The sequence below is a fragment of the Epargyreus clarus genome, unplaced genomic scaffold (assembly GCF_041222505.1).
Source record: "Epargyreus clarus isolate Ecla_fem2 unplaced genomic scaffold, WU_Ecla_fem_2.2 ptg000002l, whole genome shotgun sequence".
NCBI classification, from domain to species: domain Eukaryota; kingdom Metazoa; phylum Arthropoda; class Insecta; order Lepidoptera; family Hesperiidae; genus Epargyreus; species Epargyreus clarus.
The window spans coordinates 6,217,960-6,229,266 of NW_027332210.1; the positions used below are offsets into that span (position 1 = coordinate 6,217,960).

The 11,307-nt window shown below is 40.9% G+C and overlaps 1 non-coding gene across 1 annotated transcript; it reads left to right on the forward strand.

The window, feature by feature from the left end:
• The first annotated feature begins 5,658 nt into the window (after positions 1 to 5,658).
• Positions 5,659 to 5,745, forward strand: LOC140747793 (U6atac minor spliceosomal RNA). Its single transcript, XR_012102906.1, has one exon. It is a non-coding gene; the product is annotated as a U6atac minor spliceosomal RNA (small nuclear RNA).
• The last annotated feature ends 5,562 nt before the right edge of the window (positions 5,746 to 11,307 follow it).

Consider the following 11,307-nt stretch of genomic DNA (forward strand, 5'->3'; position numbering starts at 1 on the left):
AGATGAAATGAGTGTGCAGCCCACTTATAAGGCCTCAAATAGCTGTCCTAACTGAAGTGTAGCCACCCATATTAAAAAGTCCTAACAGAGTAGTTCATACTGCTAAACCAAATGAGTGTCCTTTTTTAAGTCCTATCTGAGTTCTGCCCATCCAATCCCAAATATGTCCTGACCAGTGTACATAGTTCAGGTTGTTTAGCAATTGAGTGTGATTTATTTAAGGCTCCAAATAGCATTTGAGACCAGACTAGACCTCACATAGGACCTGAAGTCTGGTCATCCAATCTAAAATGGGTTTGGAGGTATCAAAGTACACATTAATATTCTTAAAGCAAATGAGTGTCTTCTTTAAGGCCACAAATAGCTTTTAAGTCCTACCTGAGATTTGCCCATCCGATCACAAAAAGGACTGGAATCACACCAGAGATTTGTCACTGATTTGATGCTGCCTCTAAAGACTAAGTTAGGATGTCTTATAGTACCAACGCGTGTGCAAGTCACTTTTTGCTAATGTCACAAGGAAAAGCCTAATAAAATAATGTCCGTACGCCTAAGACTCGTGTTAAAATGCTTCATATTAATGTCACCTATCCACACCCTTCAAACTAGAAGTCGTAAAATACTCTTGGCATTTAACCACTTTCACTCAAAAACGTCTGTAGTCAACCCCAGATAAGATCAGAGTCCTATCTGCGGCCAGCCTTAGATAAGTAGCAACTTATGAGGTCTGACTTGGAATGCATCGGGTAAGTATGTCTCCCTTACCGCACCCTTCAAACCAGAACACAGCAGCGCTTAACACCGCTGTTATTAGGCAGAATTAGGTGTGGTGGTGGAGCCGCCGGAATCGAACTGAACTGAAATTAACGGTAATACCTACGCACGGTAATACGCCATTTGTTTGTTATAAAGAAAAATAACAATTTTTTAACATTTGCAAACTTATGTACAGTTTTCGTCACACGTCTGAAACAAAAAATAGCGGATAGTTCTAGATAAAACTACAATAGTTTAGGACCGTTTATCGAGTTACTAGTTGAGACCGATCGTGGGACTTGTATGCTAAATAGTTACCCTTTTATATTTGGCTAACTTGTAGTTACTTGCCTTATAACTTCAATGTCAAGCGCTACTGTTTTCTAGTAGTTTCTGTTTTGAAGTATGTATTGTAGTTTGAAGGGTAAGGAAGATATATTTATACAAGCGTTTCAACTTAGTCTTCAGAATTAGTAACTTTTTTGGGTGTGGTAAAAGAGATACTTTACGAGGCGTTCCAGCTTAGTCCTTAAGGTTAGTTACGCATTTTTGACTGGCCCCAGCTAGGACTCTAATGTTATTTGGTTGTCGATTATAGATATCTACTTACCAGTAATTACCAGTAATGATAGAAATTACCACTTACAATCAAATGGACTGCATGCTCGTTTGCTTCTTCTCTAATATTTAAAAAATTGGGCTATCTCCATTTTATTGGGGTTGTAGTTGGACTACAACGCATTTTCCTTGTAAAGTAGGGTAACATTGACGTATTCTACTTAGAACGACAAAAGGAATTAGTTAAGACTAACGCCCATTATTAATAACCAATATCTCCCATGTTTTGCCTAGCAAAGATATAAATTTGACAATGTACCACGCAGTACGTTTCGGAATCGATCTCCGGTCAGGTAGACATCTAAATAATAAATTTAAGTTTATTATTAGGGTCTACGTATTCGTGTTTGTGTTTTAAGACACTCACATAGTAAATATTTTTTGGATGGGAGAATTATTCAATAAGTGAAATTTTGAAAGCCAAGTAAGAAATATTGAGAATACTTCATAGTTAGCCTCATTCTAAAATTCCTGTATCACAAAAGTTATAGACATACACAACAATATACAAAAACTTCAGTCTCATAACAGACCTAAGATTATTCAATTAGCTTCAGTCGTAATCGAACCCGGCTATATTTAAGAAGATGAATAATTTATAGAGGACCTATTGTGGCACATGTAAATATACACATTTTCCAAAGATATTCGTAATTAGTCTGGAACATTTTCGACCACGTTGCCCCAATATGACATGGGGATTACGGTTAAATAAAACCATAAATAATTAAATCTTAACTTAATAAATACAACTGGTATACTGCAACATACATAAGTTCTATTTGACGGGAAGCGGCAAATAAACCTGATGGTAAAAGGCTACTGTAATCAGCTCCAGATAAGATACGTTTTCTATCTAAGATCGACCACAGATTCGTTGCTACTCTGAGGACAAGCTAAAATGCGTCGTTTGTCTGCCTTACCATATGCCCTACCACAGTAGCGCCTAACACTGCTGTTATAAGGAAGAAATAGGTGTGACGATCGTTACCAAATTTCCTGTAAGTTCGTCTATCTCTTGTATTGTACACTAGCTGTTACCCGTGATTTGCCTACATCATAAAATGAAATACAACGGATTATACTTTAGTTACTATAATTATAAATAAAATAAAATCTATAAACCTAGTTAAGCTAGATATTTATTATAAAAACTGCTTAAATATAAAGCCTATATCTAACGACATCACATTTGTTAAAATTCGTCAAACCGTTTGGGCTGTAGGCTGTGCCAAAAATGACATATCTATACTAACTCTTGGAAAACATTACCCTCCACCTCCTTATTGGTAAAAAATATATTTTTTATTTTTAAAATAGGAGTAGCAGACGAGCATGCAGTCCACCTGATGGTAAGTGGCTACTGCCGCCCATGAACATCTGTGACAACCCCATATAGGATTAGATATTCCTACCTGAGGTCGGCCAAAAATGCGCCACTACCCCTAAGGACTAAGCTGGAACGCCTCGGAAAGATATGTCTCCCTTACCACACCCTTCAAACCAGAACACAGCAGCGCTTAACACTGCTGTTTTGCGGCAGATATGGGTGTGGCGGTGGTGCCGCCGGAGTCGAACCACAAAAGGTTCTACCAGCTTAAATTTAAATTTAGGTCAATAAGTCGCACTTACCTAAGCTTATGGTGAAGACTGGACTTCCTCAACACTATTCGTGGCCGTCTGTTCCTTCTGCAGACACTTGACTATGCTCTGTCAAGTTAACTTACTCCTTTTATACCCGTCCGGGCGCACCACAATGTGCGCAGAACTATTAAATTGGTGCGGATTTTTGATTTTCAACGCCTACGTTAAGTTATTAGTATTACTAAATGTAAGCACTAAGTAAGACTTAGACTTATGGGTTAGCAAAAACAAGAGCAGAAGGTGAAGATTCGAATCTCGGTGATCAGATATATAAAAGTTAAACTTTTATGATGTGTGATAGTCTAATGGCCCAGTGGGAAACAGTGATAGGCTGGGGCTAAGGGCATGAAACTAGGCCTCTCAATAAAAGGGCCGATGTTCGAATCCCAAGGAACTCTGATTTTTGCATATAACGTGTGTATTTGAAATTAATTATCTCTTGGCTCTGGCCTGAGTTGTAAAAAGAAGTTCTAATAGTTATGTGAAGCTGGCCAGGACGACCTATGAGATAAACACAGGAGAACCGTACGCAGCTGTGAGACTGTAATGGATAAAAGACAAAGATAATATGAAAGTACTATTTAATAAAACTTTCAGTTAATTCAAAAAACAAAACTTAGACAAAAATGTAATTCTAGTTTCACATAAAATTGACAACTATTTAATGTGTACTTTCATTTTTACACCTCATTTGATATTTCATGACACCATTATAGAACGGACCGGGGGTGGAAATTTCTCACCCCTTCAGTGTAACTATAGGTTAAACCGAATTTAATTTATAATTGTATTCAATGATCGAATTTTCATTAGATGTAAAGCTAGTAATAATCTTTCATTCGAATATGAATATGGATTAAACAATTTATTGTATTATTATAATATTATTAATCGGAATGTTACATTCAATAAAATTATTGTCTCTTCCGATAAATTTTAATGATTGACATGTTTATTAAACTGTTTTGATTTTGTTTTATTAAATGAAACCAATTAGGTAATTAAAAGTAAGTATTTAATGATACCTGTTAAAATTAACGTAAATAAATTAGGATGAATAGGAAAATACATTTTCTTTTTCGATAAATTCAGTTGAATACAATGTTAAGTCAATATATTAGTTCAATAATAAAGATAGTTCCATGATGATTCCGTTTAATATAAATGTATTAAGGTAAATATATATAACTTTAAGTCGTACTTTCGAGTTTACAACTTATATTAATATATGTAAAAGGAATATGTATCCTGTCCTCTGTTTTAACTGATCCGACGTACATTACGACGCACTTGCCCATTTTTTACTTGACTGTGCAGTGTATGTCGTCTCAGTTTTGTATGGGAACGTATGTCACATTTTTAGCATACCCTTCAGCTCTCACGTCTTGACGGGTTTTAACATATGAGGTTTTATTCCTCTAAATTGTGGGAGTAATATAGGCTATAATTTTCTTACACTAAAACATTAGATAAGTATAGATATCTCACCGCCTTGTAATTGACGGAAGCCATTAAATGGCTTAAACGGCTGACAGTTTTGTCATGGATGTCATGGTGTAATTTACGCCGACATGCGCAGTTAAGTGGTGTAAAAACACGAAATCGAAGAAAAAGTGCGGAGAACTATTGTTTCATACGTAAATGATCTAAAAACTACATTTTTAAATTTTTTTCAAACACGCAAATAGATGACAGTGACAATTTCAACTGTCAAAACTGGTTACATTATCTTATTATGAGTGAGTAATCTTTACTAATCTATGCAATAAAGTTAAAAAGGTCTTTGTAGTTCCTTCAAAGGAACAACACAGAAGAAGCCAGTGTAACATTGACAATAATATCACTTATATTATGACTCAACATACCAACCTTGGTTTTATTTAAATGAATGGCTGATAATTAAAAATGCATTAACGAGGGTTTACGCATCTTGCTTAGTTAGCGCATTTTACGTGACTGTCCTGTAACCTCTTATTATTTTTATTTATATCAAATACTCGTAATATATAAAAAAAATCTAACTGACCCGGCGAACGTTGTATTGCCATATAAATAAAAAAATGTTAAGGGTGGCCAACCCTTATCACTTAGGGGTATGAAAAATAGATAGTAGCCGATTCTCAGACCTACTGAATATGCGTATAAAATTTAGTGAAAATCGGTAAACCCGTTTCGGAGGAGTACGGTAACTAACATTGTGACACGAGAATTTTATATATAAGATATCCGAAAGTAATTATGACTAAGTTTAATAGCGAAAGAAAATATTGTTATTGTTTGGCGGGTCTGCTACTCGTATCAGGGTCTAAGGCCATAGTTTACCGCAGTAACCAAGAAAAGTGTTACTTTTTTAATAGAGGTGGTAAGAGCACTCCATTTGATAGTTAGCACAGCAGCGCTTAACACTGCTGTTATAAGGAAGAAATAGTGGTGGAGCCGCAATAGTCGAAACACAAAGGGTAGCTACTCCGGTTGCGTTCCTTTGGAGATCCCGGAGTCCTCTACGCAGCGCTGAGGACGGCCACCGGAGGGGTTTTAGTGCGGTAAGAATCCCACATAACCCCGTGCCGCTCCCACGGCATAGGGTACCTTTAGAATGATTCCCCCTCGTAAACTAAAAAAAAGGTATATAAAAGCCTAGTGTCTATTGAAAGGAGAGACGGCACTCCCCTTGACAAGGATGGAACACATAAATGGTTAAAGGCACAATCTTGACCACATTTTTGTCCCTGTAGTTCCGACACTAGAATAGGGCTACGGTATCCCCTGCCTGTCGTAAGAGGCGACTAAAAGGGGGCTTCCGGGTTTGCGGGCGGCAAGAGTGAGAGCTCGAACCGTCCAATATGCTACCCCGGGAAGGACGGAGTAGCTACCTGTGGTCGCAAACCGTCGTAATCATCAGATGTTGCGGGAGGAGCGAATGCCCAGGGCAGAACCCGATCCGGGCATCGCGCTTGGAGGACTCCAGTTGTGTTCCATCGGAGATCCCGGAGTTCTCCAACAAGCACTGAGGACGCCCACGGGGGGGTTTTAGTTTTTTTCACTATATGCATTTCAAGAAAATCATTTATTTTTCGCTGATTTATACACATTTGAGATTTTTTATGGTGACTATTGAGCTTGCAGCCTCTCAGGTCGGGGCCCCCATGAGATCGGGGGTCCATGGCATTTAACAAGTCCTGCCACCCTATAACTACACCACTGACTGCCTAGTTGATACTTCTACACTGAAATAGCTGGTTTCTTCGTTACCATTAGTAGAATAAATCAAAAATACGCCAATTCTATTTATATCGTAATCATTCTATTTCAAACTTTGTAAAGTAAACAATTTGAAAGAAAGTTAAAGTAAATAGTACTAACATCTAAGGAAGTAAAATGGAAGTTTCCTCAATGCATTTCTAAATTTGTCAATTAATTTCCAGCATCAGCCAACGATATTATTGAAGCCTTATTCCTAAATTGCACTTTCAAAGCAATTAGCAAGACAAAAACTTTTACACAAATACATATACGAGTATGTAAAATGCAAACGCAATCTTGAATCTCGATATTAGCCAATAGATATTTATTTTTATTTTTGAAGTACTTAGCACTTGAAGTTCACGTAATAAGTCACTACTACCTATGGACATCTCTATCTAACCCTTTGTGGTTTGACTCCGGCGGCACCACCGCCACACCTATTTCTGCCTAATAACAGCAGTGTTAGGCGCTGTTATGTTCCGTTTTGAAGGATGTGGTAAGGGAGGCATACTTTTCCGAGGCGTTCCAGCTTAGTCCTCAGGGGTAGCAGCGCATCTGTGGCCGACCTCAGGTAGGGATATCTAATCCTATCTGGGGTTGATTACATATGTCCATAGGTGGCAGTAGCCACTTACCATCAGGCGGACTGCATGATCGTCTGCTACTCCTATATTATAAAAAAGGTCCTACCTGAAATCAGCCGATGCCTTGTTGGCCCTAAGAACTAAGCTGGTAAGCCTTGTGAAACCCTTCGATGTTAGACTCGGAAGGCACCAATGTCACCCCTATTTCTGCCTAATAACCGTGCGTCTTAGGCTAAAGAGAAACATACTTAACCGAGGCGTTCCAACTTAGTCCTCCGGGGTAGCGACACATCTGACGCCGATCTCAGATAAGACCAATTCCATCTGGGGTTAATTAATGATTTCCGGAAGTGGCAGTTACAATTACTATAATGACCCTTTACTGCTTCTATATAAGAAAAATACATAACATGAACAATAAAGTTGGTATACCAGTAAATAAACATGTTTTGTTGATTTAGTGTTATAGTCAAGTAATTGGACCTCAGATCATTATGTCATAATAATCACAGCTGAAGTACTGAAATTGTAATTACAAAGCAATGAAATAATTAGGGCAACAAAGATATACAAGCTCTGTACTAGATATGTCACTACAATAACGGTATTATTGACAGATGACTATTAATGACCCACCTAGGCGAATAATCATTATACCTTTTTGCTATTAAGAAGGTGCCGGGTTCGATACTCGGATGGGGAAAGATCTACGTAAATGATGGTTTAAGATTTATATCTTGGGTTAAAGTGTTTGTGTGTCTATAGTTAGTACTGGGGGGGTTACTACCATCCTTTAACACAATATTATTTTAATTATATTTTTACTTTTTTTGCAGGAAATTTATCTTTTAAAGCAAAATATGACAATTTCAGTTCGGTTTATGCAATGTATAAGCGAAAAATTAATAAGGGTTTAAGTTCGTTCAACTGTGTATGACGGAATATTTTACTGTTTTAAGGAGGAAATAAAACTTTCCTGAACTATGATGGTTTTTAAATGATAGTGGTAGGCCCCCTGGCCCATTTCTGGTTGCATGTTTCTTCTCCAAATCAGCCACGAAACTCCGTAGCTGAGCAACTTTTGACAGTTGCATTAACCACTACTCAATTGCTAAGGTAAGTTTGAAGGTGGTTGAACTCTGTGTAGTTTGACTCCGGCAGCACCACCGCCACACCAATTTCTGTTTAACAACAGCAGTGTTAAGCGCTGCTGGGTTCTGGTTTAAAGGGTACGGTAAAGGAGAAATACTTTTCCGAGGCATTCCAGTATAGTCCTCAGGGGTAGCGGAACATCTGTGGGCGACCTCAGGTAGGAATGTAATCTTATCTGAGTTTGATTTGGTGTCCTTGGGTGGCAGTAGCCACTTACCATCAGGTGGACTGCATGCTCCTCTTATACCTATTATAAAAAAGTTCTTCAAGATATTGAAATTTAAAAAACCTTAAGAAATATTAAGTGAAAAGTTTATTCCATTTAAAGTAGATCCGTATAATTAGACGACATAATGTTCCGTTGATATCATTTGATCTATCGAGGCTTCTAATCAAGCCTGTATTGAAAGTCTATGGTGGTTATAATTAATGAGTAGTGGGTGGCAAGATGAGGTAATTATAACATTACGATACTTCGAAATATTCGCAAATTTCATTAAAATCCTTTAGCACTTGTAGCACGTGGAGGACACAGAAAATTAAGTTTACAAACACTCAATCTTTAACTAGTTAATAGGTAGGTACATACTTAAATAGCTAAAAGCAGTGGTAGTCTAATGATTAAGAAACTTGGCCATTTTCAAAGGTTTTAATCCCAGGAACGCACCTCTGATTTTACAAAGTTATGTAAGTACATATTAAAAAATAATTATTACTTGCTTAGGTATACGACGACTACCAATGTGAGAAAACATGCGCGCCTGAGCGTTCCTAAAGAGTTCTTAAGGTTATTTAGTGAAGTCTATCAGTTCGCACTTGGCCAATGTGGAGGACTTTGGCTTAAAAACCTCTCTCACTCAGGTGACACGTGCCCAGCAGTGGGGCTGGGGCAATAATATAACGACAACGACCTAAATATACGATTTCATCATTATTAACAACCCACTGCTGGGCATTACAGTCCCACTGCTGGGCACGGGTCTCCTGTCAGAATGAGGATTAAACCATAGTCCACCGCGCTGGCCAAGTGCGAATTGGTAGATACCTTTTTTTTTAAGATTTCTGAGGTATGCAGGTTTCCTCACGATGTTTTCCTTCACCGTTTTAAGCAAGTGACAATTAATTTATAATACGCACATACTTTGAAAAATCAGAGGTGCGTGCCCCAAGCACGAACCTCGGACTTCTCGTTCAAGAGGCCGAGTTTCTTAACCACTCGGCTATCACTGCTTTTTTATGAAAAAAATACAGATTTCATTAAATTTTATTATATAAAATATGGGCACTTACTCGGAATCTATTTAGAACAAGAGCATTAAGTGCAGACGAGATGCTATCTTAATCTCCGAGGTAAGGATGAGAGCATCAAAGACACGTGTATGTGTACGCATACTGACACATACATAATGCACATGCTACGAACTTCGTAGCATACAACATGTATGTTTGGGTCATGGACATTTTTATGAAATAGAAATACCAAAGGGACATGTCTTCTGGCAAGTAGGTACCTACTGTACCTATTTGTCCCTGTAGTTCCGGGACCAGAATAGTGCTACGGTATCCCCTGCCTGTCGTAAGAGGCGACTAAAAGGGGCTTCCGGGGTTGCGGGTGGTAAGAGCGAGAGCTCGAACCACCCGGCCAGCGAACTCGGCAAGGACGGTGGTATGTGTGGTCGCATACCGTCATGCACACCAGACGGTGTGGCGAGCGTCAAGCTCACCTGAGCGGAGCCCGACGGGGCAACGCGCTTAGAGGACTCCGGTTGCGTTCCTTTGCAGATTCCGGAGTTCTCTACGCAGCGCCGAAGACGGCCAACGGTGGTGTTTTATTGCAGTTAAGAATACTACATAACCCCGTTACACTCCCACGGCATAGGGTACCTTTTGACCCCCCCAACGGGTTGCCACCTTGTCGTGGTGGGGGGGCTTGTGTGTTCTAATGATCCCCGAGGCTATACGGCAGAGTTACTCATACCGGAAGGCGAAGGGTGAAGGACCAGACTAAGAGCGACCCAGGGGAGCTCACCCCTTCAAAGACGCAAATATGGATAAGGCCAATTGTGAATGTAGTCCCCAGGTGGGTACCCGCAAGGGAGAATCCCACCCCTCTGCTACGGCGGAGGGCAGCCCCTCGTACTCTGGGGGGGGGGGCAGCAATTGCCTCGTAGGTCGGCAATCCGTCGACCTTCGTGAACACGACCACAGCAAACGTTTAACGGACACCGAGACCCTTAGTGAGATGGATAAAATGGCCGCTGTACAAACGGTGGCGAGGAAGGCTCGGCCGGTTAGGAGGAAGGCAGTAGCCCCTCCTAAATCAGCTATGTCGTCCGACGCTGATGAGCTATCAGACTGCTCTATAATGTCGATTGTGTCGGGACAGTCAGCAGCCACGTCGGTGAGCACCGCACGAAAGAGGGCGCTGCCAACATGCACTAGCGAAGGCGACCGGCCCAAGAAGAAGCCTGTAAAGCCCCGTTCAGGCAAAGATGACGACTTCTTGGATCCTCTAGTTCCAGTTGCGAAAACTAGGTCGAAGGCCTCCCTCCCTAGTACTGAAGAACTGAGCCGGGAAATGGTTGAACAGCACACGGACGACCTAGGTTCTCGAATAATAGAGAACCTAGAGATCATAGAAAAGGTCGCGGACAAGTCCCGCAACCTAAAAGGCGACATGGTGCGCGCCATCCGTGTCGCTGTGCGCAACATTCAGGCAGCGTCAACCGAGGTTGTGCAGCGGGCTGCCACTGCACACCTTGAAAAAGAGAATGCAACGCTGCGCTCCCAGCTAGCTAGCCTGAATGGGAGGGTGGAGACCCTAACGGCAGAGCTGAACCGGCTACGCAAAAACCAGGAGCCGCCCCGAGTTGATGCGAGGAGGGCCGGGATCGGAGAGGATGCTCTCATGGACAAGATTGGGTCCATGATTGACCAAAAACTAGCGTCCTTTAGGGATGAACTGTTCCCAGGCAGAGCTATCAGGCCTCCCCTAGGACAGAAAACCATGCCCGTTGCAGGGCACGTAGAGTCGGCCACAATTTTGATGCCGCCACCGGCCGCGTCGACCTTGACTGAACCTACCTGGTCCAAAGTTGTGGGGCGGAAGGCTAGAGCCAAGGCACGCGTCCCTCCGCAGGTGGAGACCGTTCGGAGGCAATCGCCAAGCCGTGAGTGCTTGAAAAGGGCCACTCACCGGCAACCTCCAGCGTTGGCCGTTAAGGCGCAGGAACCAGCTCGGACAGGGACTAAAAGGAAGGCGGCCAAAAAGCAGAGGATCCCGAGACTGCCAAAATCAGCGGCAGTC